The 24,299-nt window shown below is 29.5% G+C and overlaps 1 protein-coding gene across 4 annotated transcripts in view; it reads left to right on the forward strand.

Moving 5' to 3' along the window:
• Positions 1-1,244: 1,244 nt before the first annotated feature.
• The window catches only part of LOC105202888 (fez family zinc finger protein erm), a 90,149-nt gene continuing 67,094 nt past the window's right edge, over positions 1,245-24,299 (forward strand). For all 4 annotated transcript variants that reach the window (XR_005575831.1, XR_005575832.1, XR_003269038.2 and 1 more), the window contains exon 1: positions 1,245-2,337. The gene's annotated coding sequence lies outside the window, so the exon portion shown is untranslated. The remainder of the gene's footprint in view (positions 2,338-24,299) is intronic.

The following is a 24,299-nucleotide window of genomic DNA, read 5'->3' on the forward strand; positions in this document are numbered from 1 at the left end:
GTCGTATTAAATCAAACTATTTTACAAAGATTTAGTAATGTCGATATAACTTGTAATGATATGTTTATCAATAATGTTAGTGTAGGTGTATGCCTTTTGCATTCAATGTTATGTAAGATTATTATTTATTCATAACAAATCGATATATCGCACGCCTTAATTTTTGCAAACTAGAAAAAATATCTATACAAAAGAATCCTAATTTACAAAAATATATTAAAAGAAATATAAAATAAAAATATAAAATTATACTACTGTAGTTCTAATATTAATAATAATAATAATAATAATAATTTAAGTATAAAAATAAGAGATTTTAAAAATATGTAATGATATAGACTGATGTAAAAACCTATAATATTATATTTAATATCTGAAAAAGCATAACAGTTTTAAAAATGATTATGAATAAATTATGTTACGTATTTGTCATTTCTTTCTTTCAATAAATAGATATATAAATAAAAACAATTTCAAAAATTTAAAGGAGTTATAAATAAGTAAGAAACTTTTGTAAGACTATATAATTTATAATACTAATTTTAGAATAAATTTTTTTTTTAATTAGTTCACAAATAAATATCTTTTAAATGTACATATATATGTATATATATATATACAAACATATGTATATATATATATATATATACATATGTATATACATATATCTTCTAAAATAATACAAAATATGTTTTTATTAAAAAATACTACATTTTTTAAATTAAAAATTTATCCATCAGAAAATTTATCAGCTAAAAATTTATCAATTTAAACAAATCAAATCGTTTTTAATTAATTTCAAAAAATTATTGAAATTATAAAAAAGTAATACCTGTCATGGGCAAATAATAACTTCTTCAAAACGTATGTCTTGACATTTGTCTTGTTACTGTCGTTTGAAAAAGTCTAAGATAGAAAATGTTATCACATTAGAAATTCTAAAAAGTGATGATGCTCAAGAATATCACCGGAATATCTGGCTCTTAAAGCAACATGGGTCAGTGGTGTAGTCGATGATGTTGGCAGTGAACGAATTAGACCGAGAAGGAGCAGACGCCTCAGTTCCGAAGGGGAATCGATGCAAAGTGTCGAACTCGAAAGCGAAGAGAGCGAGTGCCTTCGTCTGCACTTTTGATGTTGGTTGCACTTCGTTCTATCCACCGCGAATTCGAGCAACTTGCGCGGCGGACAGAAACGAAATAGCTGCAGCGCGAAATCTGTGATAAGTAAAAGTGGGAAAGAGCGAAATAGAGAGGGGGAAGGGAAAGAGAAACGTGGGGATGAAAAATTTTATGGGATAACGCCGGTCGAGCAACGAGGACGGGCCACCGTGTCGCCCCGCCCATCGTCCCGCCCACGTCAGTGGTGGTTGCCGCTAAGCTTTCTCCGCTCCCTCGCCCTTCATCCTTCGCGGCGCAGCTGGGACCTTCTCGCTGGCGAAGCAGCGCACACACGTCATCCTCACCAACGGCGAACGGCGCTTTCAATCGTAGCCTCGGGGTCGCCGTTACGATCCATCTATCACGATCCATCCCTTCGGAAATCGTCGGATTCGTCGATTGTGAACTATTATTGGGAATACTTCTACGAGTGATCTAAACCGTGTATCGATGTGACGTTGCTGAGATGTGAATTGACTGGACATTGTTTTGAAATTGAAAACTTTCAAATAAAATTGAACGAATTTAATAGAAGAACCGGAAAGAAGCCGGAAGAGAATCAGTTTTCGAATAGATTGGTGCAAAAGATATATTGGTGTATGAAGATGTTTAAACAATATTATTCTTTACAGAATAATTCTCTCAAATTGAACTTTTAAATCACAATTAATTATCTTGTTAAAGAAAAATTCTTTTAATTTATAATTCGATAATTAGCAAATTAAAAATGAGATAGAGGACTAGTTCAACAAATATACGAGATGTTGGTGATTATAAATATGGAATGTGTAAAACGATTATAGGATTGAAACGAACTGAGCTTGATGATGACGTCGGACAATGGGGATTACGTAAAGTTTATTACTGAAGTGTCGAACATCAAATCGTAGTGGAAAATACACTTTTAAAATGAAGAAAATCTTTTAAAATCTACGATGTCGATTCGCGTCGCAATGGATGTGATTTAAAATTATTCGCGATAAATTTAAACAATTGTTAAGGACTGTAGAACGTACCTTGTGATTAATGCGAATGTGAATTTTGTTCAAATCTCGAAGTATCTCGTATACTCAATAATTACTTGGAAGTCGGTGAAAGTGACGGCTGACAGAAGAAAAAGTTGTGTTGTGAGCTGTGCTGCTTGGGTCAATTAAACGGCGATATCTTAACAATTTCTGTACGTATTGACAGTTACATATAAAACTTTTAGCTATTAAATTTTAACTATTGACTTAAAAATTGTCAATCTGTTAATCTATTCTGTAGTTTTTGTTATTCATGTTTTTTATGTTGTCACTAAATTTGTAGGTATTTCTTAAGTAATGACATGAAAACTCTGAATAATAATGTGTGTAAACAAAACATTATTACTTTTCTTATACATTTTTTTTTAATTAAATAACGTACAGATTTATATAAATTGTAAGTAAATCAAAATTAATAATTAAACGAAACATAAAATTTAAAATCAATGTTTTTATTTAAAAAATTTTTCGTCATCCGCTCTTATCAATCTTATTCTGTTACTATTTGAACAAGCTACCATTAGTATGTACACTGACTTAAACCATGACGTATTATGCAACTATCTATGATTTATTGATTCTAAGACAATGTACAAAAACAAAATTTCAATATTAATATACAAATAAGTATCTATGATTGTGCTACCGACACGTTTGTGCACGAATTTTCAAAAGGAATTTGTAACAATAGTACGATTTGATTAGTTGAATGAATCGTATACGCATGTTTATAAATCAATAAATAAATTTATTTATTTATAAAGAAGCAAATACACGCATATTATTATTACATTAAAGTAACAAATAATATTAAATTTATACATATTAATTTAATATTATTTTTTTGCTTTATATATGTATATTACGTAATTTATAATATAAATCGATAATGTATGCAAGTCGCGCACATTAAATGCTGTACTATATATAATAATAAGAAATTATTAATGTTTTCATGATAAAATCACGTTGATATTCGTAATTGTGATCGAGTTTTATGTGACGAATATATCTAACAATATAACGATAACGCGACTGCGGTAAAGAGTATATATAACGCATTGTATATGCGTATTCAATGTCTAGAACACAGAAGTTCATTATCCGAAGGGTAGATTATAAGATCAAAAGATTGGCGTAATTAACCAGATTTCATGAACGGATAAAGCGAAGATATATACCGCTTTTCTGCATCCAAAGAATCCTAAATGGATTAAAACGCGCGTTGCGTCGCGCGGTTTCGTTCTCTCGTACAAGAAGAGGGATATACCACTCGCAATAATCAGATATATTTAAAATGACGTAAGCGCTCAAAAGTAAACAAAATAACTCGTAATTATGTGCTGAACTATTTTGTAATAAAAAATGGATTTCTGATTCTTGAATCCTAATTATTTAACCTTTAAACCGCCGGCGTTAGATCTATTGTAATTCCCTCAGAAAGTTCCTAAAATATTGTACTTATATTTTGGATATAACCTTTATAATGGGGGATATGACATTGCGTCTATATATAGACTTTCCGGCGGCTAACATAAGGAAAAAATTCAAAATTTCAAATTTGGTCAAAAAGGTCGTTTTCATAGGTTTTTGGAGTCACTGAATACGATGGCAAAGTCAGTTTTGGAAAATATTCGATCCTTATGCCTATGCGCCAAAATTGCTTAAGGTTTATAAGTATGTGATTATAAATATGCTCCTTTAGCATTATCTAGAGCCAACGACGGGGTCATAGAGAGAGACAGTGTGGCTCCATCTTTTATTTTTTTTTGTTTTTATTTGTGTATGTGTGCGAGGAGGAGGAGGGGGGGGGGTATGTATCGAACCTTCTGTGCACGTTTTTGAGTGTTTAGATGAATTATTTCAAAGAGTCTGCATTTAGATTTTCGGGCGATCTAAAGGTTAAAAGAATGAAGAAAATTAAAAAAAGAAATATGAAGAAGTTACTGTACATATATTATAAAAATTTCGTATATTTCAATTTCTTATAACTTTTATAAATAACAAAAACATTACAAATGCTTCTGTTCTCTAAAGGGAAAAATCGCCTATATATACCATTTTGTTTTTAGATTGTATTTTTTAAATAAAAATTGGAGATATTATGGAAACAAATACAAATTAGAAAGTGTTTTCTATTAGATGATATAACAGTATTTACACATTTCAAATTTTGTAATAATTCACCTTTTTTGTAAATTAAGCAGACATAACAAAGTAAACTCCTAAATCAACATATAATGTTACATTTTCTTTTCCTTTTTCTTTAATAGGATAAATAGCCCAATTACTGATATATTAAGTGTTTTTGTAACTTTGATTGGGTATATATTTGGCTAATTTAGTTTTTTAAAGACTTTTATTTTCTTGTAGAATTAATTTCACAAAAAAAGTGTTAATTATCTTAATAAATATATTAATTCATTTTTTATTAAAAAAAAAAATAAATGATGAAATCACATATCCTACTTACAATTTTAACATTTCTTTGCTCATATTTTTAACAATCAAATGATCGTGTTATTGGCAGTTTTTATCTTATAAACTTTTATATCCAATTAATAATTTAAAGTTAAAATAATAAAATAGATAGAATAATTCAAGTGAGATTAAGGCTAAATTACAAATAAATAAACAAACCCTTCTGTTTGATTTAATTGTATTTGAGAAGGAAATCAAATTAATTAAATTTCTTTACATTCTTTATTTGCTGTTTGACATTTTAAAAAATCGATTAATCACACACATATAACAATTAAGTATTTAACTTACCTTTATGTTAATAAATATCATTTTTATGAAATGTACAACAAATACTTAATACACATGTAAACACATATTCCTTTTCACCTAAAGCTAACTGTATTTTATATTCCTTATAGCATATACATTACATATACTATATGAATCCCGGAATGTAGCTAACTTCAGATGAGAAGGCATTTGTGGCCGTGTATGATAAGTGATTACAAATTAATAGGCAGCAAGAAAGTTAAAATACTATATCAACATTATGTCGACTTTTGAATTTATATTTGTAACCTAAACAGTACAAAATTAAAAATTGAGTCCCAAGACGTGTTGTATGAGACTCTTTAAAATGCTTTACAATTTAATTTCAGATCTTGTATTGTTTGCAAATACTGTAGATTGTATTAGGAACAAAAATTGTAAACGTATTATTGACATTAATAATTGAATTGTAACTGTACATAATTTACTTAATACTCTGCATTTTTTATTTATTTTTAACTTTATATTATTAAATAAAACTGTTCCAATTGGCACTTTTTGTTCATTTTAACTTCAAATTATCATTTCCGTAACTGCCTTTTCTCGCATTTTTTAAAGTAGGAATAAGTGTCGTTCGAACAAAAATTGTAACTTACACAATTTAAGTATTTTTTTTAAATTAGAAGATTAAAATTTTGTTTTTAATAATATATTACATACTGGAAAGTCTTCAATGTCAACATAGGTCTCATGAAATGGCATAAATAAATAAATTTCCTATATATATTATATATATACACATATAATGTATCTTTTATCTTATATGGTTTTTAATAACCTAATAGTATATATTATTGAGGTGCAGCGTTATAGCTTTATACGTCTCGATTTTATATTTAAAACCGCAATGTGAGTAAAAAGAAAAAAATATAAATATTAATAAAAAAAGTTTTTAGATGCTAGAAACACGGAAAATAATCCAATATTATCAATAATGTACTCATTCTTGGTTAAATTGTGCAATTTGCAAAAACAATCGTGTAAATATTCCTACTTTTGAAGAATTTGTTTTTTAGTAGATTTTATATAGAGAGAAAAAAGCCAAAAATGTATGAACTATGAGTTTTTACTTTTCTAATTATCTAAGCAGATCATATTTTTATCAGTACTAATAAAGTACAATCTGCAATTTTCGAGAAATAGAACAGTATCGCTTTACAAGATTTGTCGGTATTGGTGACTTTCTAATAATAAAGAAAACATTAAAATGTCGGAAGAAAAATGTAGGAACGAAAACTTAACAAAAATTTCAAGTTTAATTATTTATAAAACGAGTGACTCCATAATATCTTCTTTCTTTCTCTCTTTCAATTTATTAGGCTGTTTTGCAATTTTGTATTGCATTTACAACATTATACAGTACAGTTAAGTACAAATAATTAAAGAAGATACTTCTTAGCATATTTGACCAAAAAGGTTTTAAAAACTAATGTTCTAAACAATATTATTTTCAGAATACAGGGTGTCAGAATTAAGAATTTCAGAAAAATAAAAATTTCGAAAATCTATTAAACGCTTAGGAGTATTTTATTCAAATTTGATGTACGTACATGTAGTACGTATGTAGTACGTAACATTAAGAACCATTTTTCAACATCGGTGAAACATTTTTACAGCTAGAAGCATGAGTAAAGGTAACTATTAAGTTGAAAACAGAGTAGTTAGGATCTTTATATCCTAAAATAATCAATATTACTCTTCACACACAATTTCTATACTTATTTAGGAATCAGCTTATAATAGGGTCTTCACGTATCTTTCGTTTCGTTATTTTACTTTCTTATCTATACAATAGTTAATAATGAATTGCTAAATTTATGAAATTTGATTTTTATCTTGCAACGAGCATCTTTCAAAACAAATTCGATGCGAGCAACATGATTAACCGGCAACTACAGCGGCTATTTGCGCTGTATAATTTGCCTCTTCATCTCTTCCTCCCGTAACGATTCAGATGTAATGCGGCTTGTTGTACCAACGATAAAAACATTTAGCATTCGAGAGCGCCTCGACTATTATCGCGATGCAATAACAATTCGCGTATCCAAAACACAGTGTGCGTGCGGTGCGCGACACAAACAAATGCATGTCGAAGCGGAGTAATGGCGCGATAAGTACCACTGGAAATTAACGAACAATTAGTTTGCCCCGTTCATGTTTTATAAACACAACGCTCGCGCCATCGACAGCCATTATTTTCAAGGATTCTTTCGCCTACTTGCTCACTAACTTACATGCTACTACCTAAGTACCACGTGTCCGAAATATCCGTGTATTCGACCGAGTACTTGGGGTCTTCGAGCACTGCACGGCACGGAAGCGGGATCTCGCGAAGAGCGTTTCGTTGTGTTTAAAAGCGCGGCGAGGCGCGGAGGGTTGGAAGGGCAAGCCAAGGTGGCTTTGGTGTTGCAGCCTCTTCAAACCTTCTGCAAACACTGGGAGCGGAGCGTTCGCTTGGTATAGCGATTAATATCCCAATAAGGCACCGTTCATGGAGTTCACTCGACCGCGCGTGGTTTCTCTGTTTATTCATTGTATCGTCGAATATACTCTCTTTCGTGTCACGAGCCGTTTCGATCCGTAGATTCTTTGGATTGAAGATTAGAACAGCTAGATTGCGTAACAATGCGATCAAGAAGATGTGATTCCATACGTAACAAATATTAGAAAATTAGAACAAAAGTAGCTAAGCAAATAGTAAGCGAGATATTAAAATGTTTTATTTTTTTTGTCTCCGCTTCTTTAAATATTCATAGATGTTTAGTTTTTAATGATATTTCAATCAGTAGATACAAAATAAGGATTATCATATTTTTGTTCGTTTTTAACTTTTGGTCATTCTTAGTAATCATGGCATTCTCTCAGTACATTCACGATAATGCCAGGCCATATATTGCTGCGTCCGTGAAAGCAAAGTTATTGGATCTTGGATGGGGAATCTCCACTCGTTGAATTATCACTTGTTCTGATCGATGCAGAAATGTCCTTGAAGATACACGCTTTCAAAATCTTAAGGAAGTAAAAATCAATGAATGAATTGTTTCAAAAGATAAATCTTTTATCTATCGTGGAATTCATTTATTGTCAGAGATGGAAAAAGGTTGTAGCAAATGTGAAAAATATTATATTTTGATTGAAATATAATGTATCACCATTTTTAATAAATGCATTTTAAAACAAACCTTCAGAATAAAGTGTAAAATCTAATATTAATGCAGTAAACTTCATCCAGTAATCAGTACGGATTTCGCAGTAATATTTACCGATTTTCTAACAAATACAGAAATGGGTTATAAAAATTTATTTCTTAATTTAGTTTTGGATCAATATTGTTGTTTCATAATTATTACAATAAAGACCAATAGTGATTCTGGAACAATATTTTAATGTAAAAACGTTTTTTTTTAATGTTTTTTCAGCTTAATATATTCATTGTTTTACATGGTATTTTATTAATTAAAATCATGCATTGTTTTACAATATTTGAAAACGCATCAGTGAGATTCGAAAATTTCAGAATTGTAGTCCAACGCTAAGTTAATCGCATACTTGTGGTAACATTGTCATTTCTGAAATCTGACGTTTTCGATTTCACCTATTACAGCACTGTTAAAAATCGGCAGCAGAATTTAATGTAATGTAACGGAAGCAAATTTCAAACAAGTATGTATTAAAAAACATTTAATATACATTTAATGTAAATTTACTGTTATCAAAGGTGCATTTAATTTCACATGCTTTTCAGGTATAGATATATTAAATTTAATGTACATTAAATGTAATGTGTAATTTAAAACTACATCGAATTTTATGACATTTGTAATAGTGTAGAAGTCACCACATTGCCACAAGCAAAACAAAAGATAAAAATAAGTTAAGTCTAATTTCTGGACAAACTTTATTAATAATAAACGTTAAAAATAAACATTTAATACAATTTAATGTCACTTAAAATAATTATATAAATCTTAACATTTTAAAGTAGCTAGATTTTAGTGCGGAAGTAACGTCTCTTGTGTGATTTTACAATTTCTAATTCTCTCAAATTGTACGCCATTTAATTTAATTGGTAATAGAGGAAAGGAGAGGATTATGAAATACCGTTTTTGACAATAATTTAGTAAATATTAACGCAACACAATTCTAATCAACGCCAGTTTATTAGTCATAGATTTATACCAATCACCCTATAAGTAAAAGTTCATACGAAGTTCATATAGAACGAACGTAATTAATAGTTTACTGAAGAGGAAAAAAAGGATGCGTTTGAGGAACAGCAGAGGGATTACTAACGCGGAATACTAACAACTAATATCATGACAGACACTTTGAATTTAAAAAAAATTACAAATTAACGATCCTTGCACACCAATAAGTGCTGCAAAACAGTGTTTTACGAATTATTATAACTAATAAAAATATCGTAACACCTAGCGCAGTTTAATTATTTTATTATGCTCTACCTAATCATTCGCTGGTTTTACAAACATTTCATAAAAGATATTTTATTAAATAATTTCTGTTTAATAATTTTTTTGGTTTAAAAATTTTTTTAAATAAAACTTCAAACTTTTTGTAATAAATTTTGTGCTTTTAATAAACATTATATAACGTTCATAATGAGATGTAAAATTGCAAGAGAGATGTACAGAGTGGATAACCATCTTTCACAACCACAGCCTACATATAATATGATTTTATTTGTCGAATTCATACACATATTAAGACACACATTAAATTCAACAATGTTATTTGAAATTCACTTTTAAGACCTTCAAGTTAGACAAAACTTAACAAATTAATAAGTAAGTACCTGTAAAACAGAAATTCAGCTTTTATAGAAACACATCGAACCATCCTACAATGTTTAAATAGACTTTAATGAAGTAATTTTAACGGTTGCTCTTAGAATTCAACGCAAATTATACGAGATATACCAGCAGCCTATATTTAAGATGACAAAAGTCGTGCATAAGTCGGACAAAAGTCGGACAAGATGACATATTTGTGTATTAATTTTTTTAGTCTTAACAGCGTTTTGATTATATGTAATACAATTTTAATCTCAATATAAACCGCAATATATCATATATCGCAATTTTAATAATTTAATTTTTGCAAATTACATAAATATTTTACGTTCCATTAATATTCTTTTTAACTATACTGTAATGTCAAATTAATATAAGTTTATTTATAAGAAGTACTTTTTTATTCATAAAAAGTACGTTTTTAACTTTACTTGACTGTTTGTCATCTTATCCTCTATAATAAATTATCTTACCCGCGTATGAAGGCAAGATGACGAAACTGACACATCCTTAAAGAATACCATATAAATTGAAATTTTAAAAGATTATAACTTATTTAACAGTTTCTAATTTTACAGATGATAAAAACAAGGCTTTAGTGAATCTGAAAAATGGATTATTTTTACATTATTACAGAAATTACAGAAATTAGAAAAAGTCGACAATTTTAACGTTGTCATTTTATCCCCCTTTTTTAATTCATTAGTTGAGTTAATAGATTTGCTAAGAATAGAATATTCTTTTGGCAAGTTTTGGTTTTTCATTTCTTTTTGATTGTATTTGTATTAATATTTGTAACAATTAAATGTAAACAAAAAGTTAATTAATTATATACAAAAAAATAAAGCTTCTAACAAAAATTAATATTAAGACATATATTCTTCAAAAATCACATAAAACCTTTCAGCCCTATTAAAATTTATATTTTTACAGTTTGTGAATCTTAATACAGCAAGTGAATTTTGTAACTATTGGAATGTGTATGTACAATTAGATTTGCAATACAAAACATTCTATCTTTCTTTCATACACTTTTCATACACAGTAAAATCATTTTCTATTTGTGTTAAAATCAATTCTTGTTAAAATTTTTGTATTGAATTTTTGACATACTCATTATATCTTTTTTGTTAATTGTATATATAATATTTTTGTATTACTTTCTAACATCTTTACGTTGTATGTTCAATCAATATAAAAATTTGTATAATATAAAAAATAAATACATATATGTATATATACGACAATATTCAAGTTTAAGAAATATACTTTTTAAAACATAATATTTTAATTGTGATTATTAAAAGACAGTTAATTATTAATCAATAATAAAATCGGGCAACACATCCTTTTTGTACACATACACATACAAATACACATATGCATTTATAATTTACATTCTTTAAAAGAAAGAGCTTTTGTTTTGCATATAAAGTCTGTCTCGTTTTTACTTCTACTATATTACAATAGTAATGTCACACGTTAAATTTTACTATTGTATGATTAGATTAAAATTATTTTCGAGTTGCCTAGATTGTGCAACTTCGGTACAACTTTCCATGCATTACGGGCGTATTAAATGTCTTGTCGAATTAAAGAGCAGCTGATTCTGTGACGATAAATGAATCTACAGCCGCTGAATGGAGAATTTTAAGAGTGCGCGAAGCCGCGATTAGCATATTTATTGACATCGTTGTTGAAATAAGGCCACGTGTCATGATGTTAATTGTCAAGCGTTGAAATACGGTTGACTGATAAATAATATCGCTTAATTTATCGAACCGCCCAGCTACATTCGGCAAGTATGTTAAAAAATATTCAATTTTATTTAGCACTAATTTATTGTATACTAAATGAATAAAATTTTACACTTTGAATTATTGAAAAATTACTTTAATTAATAAACGAGAGTTTGCCGTCGAGTGGGATGGACAATTATAAATTATTCAGATATTAAGCAATTTGAAAAAAAAAAAAATATTTTTTCAAATAATAAAGAAGGATGTTACGAAAAGCCTGTTTTTACTGTTTGAGGAAACTAAAATGAATATCATTTCTTATAGTTTTTGAGGTGAGGAATCCGATGGTGTTAGTTAAAAGATTACATCACGTGATGGTAACACATAGAAAACTATTATACCTTTAAGTCGGGAAAACGCTCAGCGTTTTGCAGTCATTCACGGGATAGGACTCTACACTATAATACATGTATCGATAATACATAGAGTTATACAATCATGTTCTGACATTAAAAATACAAAATATTTTATAAAGATGCTATTCGCGAGTTGCATTTAAAACGGCGCTCTTTGAAGAAGTGTAGACAAATCACTCTAAGAATCGTAAATATTAAAAGTAACGCGATAAAAATATCGAAAATCACAAAAAAACGAAAAATTATTCGCTATATTGTGTGGTTCCTCAAAGCAAATTAGACAATAAAAGTGCTTTGTAATTTATTTTATAAAGCACCAAGTCAACCAAATTCTTTAGCCTTAGAGCGATTATTTTGAATGATTTTAGTGCCATCGTAAAAATTGCGAATATTTAATAGTGAAAATATCAGACGCAACGGTTTATGCGCTTGTACGAATATGTTCGAGTCGGTTTTTCCCATCCAGCGACTATTGCTCGAAACCCATAGTATGTTTACATATTTCTTGTGTCCAAAACACACGGCTGTTCCTTCAGTTATAACATATTGATTTAATAATCTTTATTCTTTGTTGTGTACGTAAATCCCAGAATCATTTCTACTTGTAAAATATAAATGTAGCATTTTATAGAATTAGAATATACTTTATAACAATATTATAAATTACGAAATTAGAAGAGCTGTAGAATTATTATTTAATGCTCAGTAGATAATTTAATCTTTTAAAAACACAACTTGTTTTTAAAGGAACTCAAAGTAGAATTTCTTAAGTCAGTCGATAGACTATTCCAAAATCATTCATTCAGTCAGCTGCATTTAGAGGATAACTTAAAGAATTTCGTTCGACATAACGATAGTAATAGAACATCATTCTGAAACTTATTTTGTATTTTACGTATGTCCTGTAAGTTGATGCCGAATATGCTGTGTTTAATAGTTAATATGCAAAAATATAAAGATGCAAAATATTGCGGGACATCGTAACTGTACGACGCACGCAATTTTCTCGTTCCTACTCTGTCCCTTCATCTCGATGTCGCGACACGTTTTATTCTCTTGCACTTGTTTGCTTGATTTTTGTCGTTGGTTCCTAATTTACTATTATCTAATTCGCGGCATCACTTACTAAAAATAATAGGATTGTTAAAATTAAATCTCCTATATTAGTGCAAAGTAGAAGTGTGAACATTTTTAACTGATAAACTGAAACATTTACTGCAGATCACTTTAAAAACTTGTCTTTCTTAAGAGAGAATGCTGGAGATAGTAACTAAGAAATATATAACAAAGTTACTATATGTGATTTATCAATGTAACTCGATCCAAGAAAGATCGTTTATTTATCTCGTCATTATCATTTTCATTGTCATTACCTAGTAAGAAATGAGAAGTCGAAACGATATCGAAATTTGATTATTGAAAAGAGATGGAAATTTAATATTGATTTGAGATTCAATAGGGCTTGATTCTGAGAAATTTTCAACATCGAAAACAGTTTGATTTTGAGCAATTTTTGACATCAAAAACAGTTAAATTTCGAACAATCTTTGACTCTGAAATCACTATGAAACTTTGAAGGACTTGCATTTCTAGAAATTTATTAACTTTTTAATTCTTCCCCCAGTAAGAAATGACTCGTTGAATCAATATTGAAATTATTAAATTTATTTCGATTCAACGTTAATTTGATGTCGAATCAAAGAATAATTTCGATTATTTCTTCTTTTCTTTAACTTCATACTTTCGTATTAAGATTTGTTTTTTTTTTTTATAATCTAGGACTGAATTTCTTGTACAATTTATCTTTTTTCTTTTTCTCTCTAATATAGAACAAAAGACGAATCGGGCAAGAAATTCAATTAAAAAGAACAGGCTTAATAACTCGTTAAATTGATCTGAAATTGATGTCGAATCGATAAATTCATATCAACATTGAATCAAAAATATCAATTTAATACCATTTCGTTCTCGAATCAAGATGTTATGCTTAAACGAATATATATAAAGTTACAATAGTAAAATTGAACAAAGCAATAACGGAAGTGGCTATCATTCCTGTCAAAATGTTCAAGGTAACTCGAAAATAAGTCGAAATTTAAATAAACGTCGATCTTTTTATTCTTATCAGTGCTATCGTACTAATTTGGGCATCGTTGTTTCGACACGTTCCAATATTAGGCTTTTTACTGCATAGTCTTCTTAGAGTTTAATCTTAACTTATTTCTTGAAGTCTATACAAATATATTTGATATGTCCTTATTTATTCAGATAATTAAGCGTCAATATAACATATTGAGCAAACTATGCATTGCGTGTGTTGTTATATATTTGTTATTTATATGCTGTACATTTGCTGATATTGACATAGATACATAACGAATGTAGCAATGCTACATACAATAAGTTGATAAAATTTTAAGAACGAACAATCAGCAATACTAATGCGTTATATTGTTATCAACAACAATAGACAGCAACTTCTTTGTGAGCAATAAACGGATGCTGACATATTGCCATTTATGTGTTATTGTTAAAATTGGAATTCACTTGAGTGCAACCCGGCAGACATAATGCTATTTCATCGTATCTCGAGTTTATCAGAATTAGTTAATGCACAATTGTTGGCAACATGACAGCAAACTCACTGCGTTTGACTATCTGAGTACTTTGTATATCATCTCATTAAGGTGCCCGAGATCAGTGTGTATATAATAAATAGATCATTAATATAAAAATTATATTTACAAAATTCCAACAAAGAGATGAAGTCCTATAAACATAAATTAAATAAAAAAGAGCATAACCCTAAAGAACTCCCGTATCTAACATTGTCCAAAACCTTGATCAGAGCAAGTATAAAAGCCCTTTTTAGTCTTTATGCAAATTGATACGTGAACGGAATATCAAGACTATTCAATAATTCCTTTATTCGTTCAGATTCTTGCAAATAGTACAAATGATAAAAATTAGGTAGTAATCATGCAATTCCATAAGACACTTGGGAATTTGGTTTATCACCAGTTTTAACAGAATTCTTCATCTGCATAGACATTCTTTTTAAAATAGCAGTTGAAAATGTGAGTCCTTTTAGCAGGACACATGCCAATGTCTTAGTTATCCTAGGTAATTAAAGTGATATAGAGGAGAAGGTGGTATTATTAACCATAGGGGTATAGTGAGCAACTGTATTATCTTCGTTAATAGATGACAAAATCTAATGATTGCTTATGGGATCATTTCTTTAGTTGCCTGCTGTTATATAATGGCTTTAAGTAAATACACAATAGACAATTGTTGTAAGGTATTTTTACTTTTGAGCATTTCGAAACGTTCAAGATATGTCTTAGAACACATAAAATACTGGAAAGCGAACATTGTACTGTTTTCCGTCGTCTGAAAATGAGTCCAACATCTGTGCGAGAGAAAAAGCTATAGAGTCCCAGTATTGCGTAAGGCTCAGTGTCATCCATGATTACAGTTTAAGAAAATGTCATATTTAAGTAAAATATAGAGAATTAGAAGAATTTTTTACTTTATGTATTTTTTGTCACCATAGTAATGATAATATCGAAGCATGCGCATTGCAGACAAATGGGATTCTATAGCTTTCTCTCTCGCACCTATGTAGGTCTCATGTTTCGTGCCTGTATTCTCCTCTATGTATGCACTCGTATGTATGTTCTAAGAAGTATATACATTTTAACATTTAACTATACATATTTTCTCATTGTTTTTAAACTTAAGCGTATTATCACATAAATGTATGGACTCTCAAGTGTTTTTTTTATTTAACTTTTGAACACTGTTATACACATTTTGAATTATGCAAACTTCAATAGCATTTTGCTGAAGAAAGCACAAAAGCGTCCTAGTAATATGAGAAATCTGAAAATTTTTATATTGAAATATTTCTTCTTGACTATTATAACTTTTAATTTAGAATGTATTAAACAATATTTGGACGAATATAATCAAGTGTCTTTTTCTATAAATCAATTGCCACTCTAAAGGAATGCATTCAGACACATTCAAGATATTATTCTACTTTTTTTTGTTAATTAAACCAAATGTTAAACAAGGATAAAACGCATTCGGGTAAATTTGCACGATGTTTGCGCGCAATTGTATTTAATCTACATTTTACGTATTATAAATTTATAGTATCGATAGAGATTATAATACTGTATATAAAAGAATGTATTTTTACAATATTTTATTTGTTTCTATAATTATGAAGTAATATTTTATATTGCAATATATTAAATTATTTTCTGTAACAGATGACAGCAACGTGCAAAAGAAAAGCCAAGAATCAGTACGATAAAGTCATGTAGCTAGCAATCAACAGTGTGTCAGATTGAAAAAATTAAGCGCCGGAAAAACTGCAAATGTGTTTGAAGTTCCCAGAAGTATCTTTTAGAGATTAGTTGAAAAAGATTTGCTCTCAAAAGAATATGTAAATACGAGGTTAGGATGAAAGCCAATAATATTATACCTTCAGAAATGGAAATACAGTTGGTAGATTGTCTACTAGTGATAGAAAAATTATAATAGTCTTTTTTGGTATGATAAGGAGTGATGTAATAATGTTTGTTTTGTAAAAACCGTCTAGTTTGTCTATGATCAATCTTCTAATTGAAATAAGTTAGACCTATTCGTTTATCTTAAAATTTTGCGATTACATTGTGAGTTCCTTTAATAATTTACTTAAACAAAATATATAATTTTGCTAACAAATTACTATAAATTTTTTAAATCAAACAAAAAAATCAATTTATTTCTGTGGTGACTCATATAACATCCCTGTTTCTTTTCCACCCTTTATGCAGTGTAATTTTTATAAATTACATCCTAAGTAATAAATTCCATAACTTTTAATATAGAATGTATTAAACAACAATTGGACGAATATAATCAAGTTTTAATATAAAGTACTAATTACACAGCCACACAACAAAAGTGTCATGTCCAAGAGATTCCATTTCACGCCAAAAGTACACCCTTAAATTTTGTCAAAAAGTATTAAAGTTTAGAGATCGCTAGTAAACTATTTTTAAATCAATTTTCGATTTTCTTTAATACATGTGTGAAATGGCTTCCGGGGCATAATTCGAGTTTTAAATATGATACTTTATGTTTTTTTGGGTCGTTGAATACAATGTATTCATTTAGACACTCTACGATATACGCTTTAAGAAGTACAACCTGATTAATTTCAAAAAAGTTCGAATTTAAAATCAATTTTAGCATGATTTCACGCGTTTAAATAGATCATTACCCTCCTTCAGTTGCAGATCTGTTCATCCAGAGCAAGATCTAGTTGGAACTTTTCCGGGATCTTCTACAAGCCTGGCTTTAAAAGTTGCATTTAACTGAATTATAATACGTTTTTAAGGATAGAAAGAATTCTTTTACTAGTTTCAAAGTATACAACTTTGTGGTCTTAAGGGGATGTTGGACTGATAGTGGAATTCACTCGTTTTCAGTACTGCAGATTTTTCTTAGACGGAAAGAATAAGAGGAATTAATTAGCGCTCTTTGTTTAACATACTTATCTGTCCTTATTCTTCGATTTCATCGCCATCTATCACGACATCCAGGAACTAATCTTCTTCCATTTCTATAGCTATAAGCGTTCTGTTTACCACTGTGCACCTCTATTTCGCGTGTACGTACGCATATAATTTTATGTAAGCAAACTCTTTTTTCCAAGCTTTCAATCTAAGTTTCGACGATTTAGTGTTGTTCTATCATGTTGTCCAAAGAATGGCAATGTTTCGTTTTGTCCAGGAAACCTGTACAACTGTCAGATTAAACTGACATTGTCATGGCTTGACAGCTTTACGATGTGGCTGTATGCAGATGTGAATGATTATTACTGTACTTTTTAATTTTGTTGTTGTTATTGACATGAAATTGACGTTCCCATTCAAGATTAACACGTATATTTTAATTGTGTAAAAGCATTTTTAATTCTGTAAATCAAATTCGAAGAAAATGGTCGCAGAAAAAATGTCGGTAATTGCGTCAATCCAGCATCCCCTTAACATCCTCAAATTAAATGTCTCAATTTAACAATAAAAAATTTTTTTATTAAGATAATGAAATAATTACATAATACGAAAATATGATTTAATTAGTTGTATAATGCATCAAAATAGAAACAAAAATGAAAATAGAATTTTAATGGTATCATAATTTATGATCAAGATAATTCATAATAAATTATCATGAATCTTGTTAATAATATAAATAAAATTCCGGAGAAATCATTATTTTAAATAAAATACGATTATGAAGAAACCATTATATGAAGTAGTGGTTTCTTTGGCATTTTATTTATATTATTTACAAGATTTGTAATAGTTTGTTCTGAATTATATATTATAGTTTTATTAAAATTCTATTTCTTTGGATTTTATTTTGATTTATTACAATTAATTAAATCATATCTTTGTGTATGTAATCATTATTATCTTAATACAGAGTATTTTTATTGTGAAATTGTGGAATTTAATTTGAGGATGTCAAGCCTACAAACTTTAGAGCTTGTAAAAGATTTTTTTATTTTTAAAAACGTATTATAGTCTAGTTAAATGCAACTTTTGAAGGCCCTGTAGGAGTTCTCGGAAAAATTCCAACTGGATATTATTCTGGGTGAATAGATCTACAACAGAAGGAGGGTAATGACCTACTTAAACGCGTAAAACCTTGCTAAAATCGATTTTAAATTCATTTTTGGAATTAATTGGACTGTATTTCTTAAGGCGACCAAAAAAAACAAAGTACCATATTTAAAACTTCGAATTATGCCCCGGAAGCCATTTTCACACATGTATTAATGAAACTCAACAATTGATTTAAAAATCGTTCCCTAGCAACATCTAAATGTCAATATTTTTTAACAAAAATTTAGGGGTATATTTTTAGCATGAAATGGAAACTTTTGAGCCACGAGGCCAAGAATAAAATAAAAACTTTTTTGCGAGTACACACGCACGCGCACGTATATATGTATAGAAAAGCAAGAGCAACTGTTTAAATCACAAATGAAAATTTATTTAATTTTACTCCCACAGACATGAGGATGAGAGAGTGCGAGAATATTCTTAAATTCAATGGAACCGCCGCGCCGCGACTTCCTTTCTCGTTTCATTTTCTCTGTTGTGGATCTCTGGTATTATTACGCTACTTGATTTCGCATCGAGCCAGCTGTCTCCGATTATTTGCTATAGAAATTTCGGGGATTCTGATTCAAAGGGAGACCCCGGCAACCTCCGCTAATATTTGAAGAGAGGCCTTGCACAGTTTTGGGTCTTACCGGACGCGCATGGGCTTTCTCATTGTACAATCAATCTCGGGTCTTTTTCTCAGCGACACATCTTTGCAGATATGTAGGTGCAGCTAATATATATCATGCTTCTGTAAAAGTGGAATACGTGATATATAAAAGATATTAGAAAATATCTCATTATAGTATAATATAATATTTAATGTTACAATGTGTTAAAGAATATCAGAGTTTATAAATATTGTATAAGGAGAAAATTTTCTCTTAGAAATTATCCACAAAATCATGGTAATCGTGAAACAATATATACTTTGCAAAATTTTACTGAAATTTTAGTAAAATTTTATGAAATTTATTAAAGTTTTAAAAATTTTACTAAATTCTAGTAATTATAATAAAGTTTGATTAAATTTTATAAAAATTTTGATAGTATTTATAGTTTTAAAGACTTAAAAAACACTCCATTTTTCCCAATTTTTTCGATTTTTTTCTCAAATAGTAAGAAAATTTATTGGAAAAATTCAAAAAATGTTATACTATAGTGGTATCTCATCAGTATCAAAGTTACCTGTTTTACGATATGATTTCTCGACTCTATCTTGCTACACTTATTTTTAAAACTAGTTGTTAGGATTATATTCGTTCTTACAATAGTTTATTTAATAATTGATGATTATTAAACTTCAAGTGATGTTGTGTTTCAAATATGAACATAAAAGTTGGCTCAATATTGATTCCAGCGCTTATACGAAAGTGCCTTATTTTAATAATACTGTAAATTAATTAATATGTCATTTGCATAGTAAAAACAGCAACTTTCACAAAAAACAATTTTTCAGAAAAAAACAGAAATTTTTCTGGTTTTTTTCCAGCGATTTGAAAAAAGTGCTTTTTTTAAACTGAACCAGAATTTGATTAAGTTACAATAAAATTTTTCTAAAAAATCCATGTTGCACGATTATTACGATTCTGAGGGTAAATTTAAAAAAAATATTTTGCGTATAGATTTACATATGTGGATAAAATAATATGAATACACTATCCAACGCACGTACTATACAAAGTTAAATATCTAGAATTAAAATCTCTCAGTTATTTAAAAAAAGTACAGAATAAAAAAATATGTGTACTTTTGGCAAAATATGTTACATTGTTGTTACGCTTTTTTTATTGATAATTAGAAGAATTTTTTTAAATTACTTGTAATGCTAATTATAATAAATAAACAATTAATAAAAATCCGTTTCTCGATCTTTTAAAGAGTTTTAAAAATTCTCTTATTTTATTTAATAATGGATATCGCGTTGTGTCAACCTATCGTAGTCGTCGATCTTGTAAAATTGACGAGTTAATGCGCTCCGTCGAATCTCTCCGATCGATTAATGATATTACTGGTTCAGGGAACTCATTCTCCAGTGACATAGCGGTGGCATCACCCCTCGCGAGATGCCTTTACATCAAGTGATCCCATGAGAAACGATGCGAAATGATGAAGCTCGAGGAAGATTACGCGAACCAGAAGAATAAACCGAAATATTCCAAGTATCTGGACTAGAAAAGAAAGGAACGGAAATTGTTGTCGTAAACGCGCAGTTTAAGTTTTTTACAACTTTTTTCTTTCTTGATATTTTGTTCAGTGTCAAGACTCATAGCGATCATTAATTCAATAATTAATCTTCCTTGTTACGTATTATCATTATCAATTTGCTTCAAATCTGCTATAAATCTTTGTTTTGTAGCATCGATATAACATTTTGAAGTTTTACATTTCTACAATTTTGCGCGTTTGAGATAGATACGTGATTTGGTAAGCAACAATATTATAAAAAAAAACATTTTGCGTTTACTTAAATTTTTCAGGAACAATCTACGTCTGTAACATAAATTACTTTACACATGTTATATTAATTAATTAATTTTTTATTATTCTTTCTTTACTTCATACATAAACAAACATCTGTGCGCTCGTGCGTATGCGCGCGCGCGCGTGTGTGCGCGCGTGTGCGCATGTGTGTGTGCGTGTGTGTGCGTGTGTGTGTGCGCGTGTGCGTGTGAGTGTGTATGTAATATGAGCCTCATTGGAGATGTGGAAACAGTCAAGAGAAACAAAAAGTCTTATACCATTTTGAGATATTCGGTAATTATTATCGACTTAAAAAAATGAAACATCTGACCCAATGCGATGATGTCGCACCTTGCCAGTTCAGCGACGCGTCACCTTCCTCTTGCCGCACGCCGCCGCCATCGAGCGATGCGCGATAGACCGTGCTACGAATTCGCGAGGAGCGATGTCTAGTCAATTAATAGAGACTATAAAAGGCTTAGATAATACAGAAATTCAATGCAACCGTATTGTCATTTATCAACATTATTTAATAATGATGAATGATATAATGGACATTTGGCAATACCGAAGCGAAAATTTTAAATCTGCAAAAGGAGGTTAATCATCTTACGCATCTAAACAGAAAGCTCAGCGATCTGAAATTAGGTACCTGTACTCAGTACATACATTTGAATGAGTTAAACGAAAACCGAAGAATGCTGAAACTTGAAGTGAAGACTCTTAATCACAAATTGGAACACTTGCAGGGGAATAGTATCAGATTATTCCATGCATACACACAGAAAAATATTAATTCTATTACTAAAAAAAAGCGGTTATTGAATTTATTTTTTTTTTTCTTTTAAGTAACTTATCTTTAAAGATCAGTTCTACTTCTTTTGGTTACAAAAATCAATTTTTTTTTTATTTTAAATTTTTTAGGTCTCTAAGTTGTATAGATTATGCCTGCAAAACGATTTTGCAATAATCGTGTTATTTAAGAAGATATGCTTGCCGAACGCAATGATGCACTGGCGCGACGCAATTGCATAAAGTCGGATTATTCGGCAAATTTAAATGCTGGTGGTGAAAATTTTTATCGTATGGAAAACAGCACACATCTGCAAGGCACATTTTTGGTCGATAACAGTGGGTACTAAGAAGTATGTAATTAATGTAACTGAGTAACTTGCTACTCAGTTTAAATTTAAACGCGTTTTTTTCGGATTCATGTTTCGTGATATTCCGAACAGCATACCTCATGAATCAATCAACCGATTGAATTCAACCTAATGTTACAATAATTAAATGCTATATATTAGAGAATAAACCTTAGTAAAGAATAAAATATAAAAACTTAGTATTTTTGGCCATGCATTATTAGATATAATAAAAAATTAATATTTTTTAGTAAATTTTCTTTTTGTGTCATATAATTTTTACAATCGGAATCTTGTTCAAGGTTGGGCTGCGTAAATGAAAATAGCTACTCCGGCCAATACGACAACGGCCGTCATTTTAAATTTTGTTGTCTATAAAAATAATTTTATGTATTTTAAAGTGTAATAAATAACATGCAAGAAGTCCCTAATTCACACCTGCTTTTTATATATCCAAAAAAATTTTTAAGTAACCTAATTTTCAACCAAAGGAAGTAGAAATTGACCTTAATAAAAAATATTTTTTTCATAATAGTCTTAAAATAAATTCATCACAAATTAAAAAAGAACACAACTTATTGTATACTGAAAGAGTGTATCTTATGTTATTCATGCCGATGAAATTTATTCATAACGATGGGGTGAAAGATTCATTTCAAGAAGTGAAGAAAAATTAAAATAAGTGACAGAATTACTTTTTCATAGGAATTAAACATTCACTTTTGTGAAAAGTGCAATTTTAATCCATTCCCAGTGACAGTATTTTCATTATCGATTGGAGTAAATTTTCAATTGAGTGAGATTTTACTTGAAGAAATTTAGAGAGTACTTTCTCGAAAAATATTATAAAATTTTATCAAAAAAAAAAATCAGAATAATAAAAAATTCGAATATTTGATTTAACTTATGATTTTTTATTAAAGTATTTAACTTACTAGAATTCAGAATATATTTTAAATAAATTTAATGATTATGTGATGAACATACGATGGATAGATTTGCAGATATATGAACTTAATACTCAAGAACAAGTGATTGGGGAAAGTGGAGCAAGACTGTATGGCAGGGTAAGATAGGGTATCCTCTGTATCACGCGATTTAAATACAGGAATTACAATCGAGTATTCGTGTTACGTGTGGCTCTTTGGTCGTTGAAAGTTACCTACGCGCCAACGAAGTAGGCAGCTGCGTTATTGCGTTAGATCATAATTTATATTTTTTGCTATTTATGATTTTATCTCATTATTTTTCACTTGTGACATTAGTATTAAATTATAATAGTTTCCTTGTGAATTCATGTATTTCCGAGACCAAATAGACTATAAGATAAAAATGTTATTTTCTACTTTTGTAAACAGTGTTAGGAAAATTATTGATATTTTGGTTAGATGAAAAAGGACAAGATGGGGTTGAGGAAAGTAGAGTAACTGTGCAGCGAGATTATGCACATCCTGTCTGATAATTGACCATAGTCATTTGCACAGCAATTTTTCTCTTCAGACAACCAATTAGCGACGTGGACTATCGAATGTCACCCGAATAGAACTATGTTTGATAATTATATGTATGCTCGTTCTTTGGCTGAGCTTGAGAAGCTGGCCGAAGAACGGGCATAACAATATGTATATAATTTTAATATCACTACGTGTCCCGATTGACAACTGGATTAAAAAGAAAGCTTGTCTGTTGAAAGAAATAAATTATTGCAGTCTGCAGAAAAACACAATCAAGATAAGGTGTATAAGTTGACAACAAAATATTAATGTATACGTGGATCTAAAGCATTAAACACAATGGATTCAATAAAAATGAAGTTGAGGGAATTATCCCCAGTAATATTGACCTTGACATATGTTGTCAAGGTTATGACCTTGAATGACCTCCAGCAGCTTTTAGCCATCGGTCATTAATTGCAAAAAGTTATTAATAAATATAATTGACAATATAAATGCGTATTTTGCAGTGAAGAAAGTGATTTTTCACGCGAAACAAAGTCTACCCCCCCCCCTGCTTTAGGTACGAAACATGATGTATACTATTCCACATGGGTTTGAAATTTTCTACGAGAAGCGAGGCCCA

The sequence above is a fragment of the Solenopsis invicta genome, chromosome 11, assembly GCF_016802725.1.
Source record: "Solenopsis invicta isolate M01_SB chromosome 11, UNIL_Sinv_3.0, whole genome shotgun sequence".
NCBI classification, from domain to species: domain Eukaryota; kingdom Metazoa; phylum Arthropoda; class Insecta; order Hymenoptera; family Formicidae; genus Solenopsis; species Solenopsis invicta.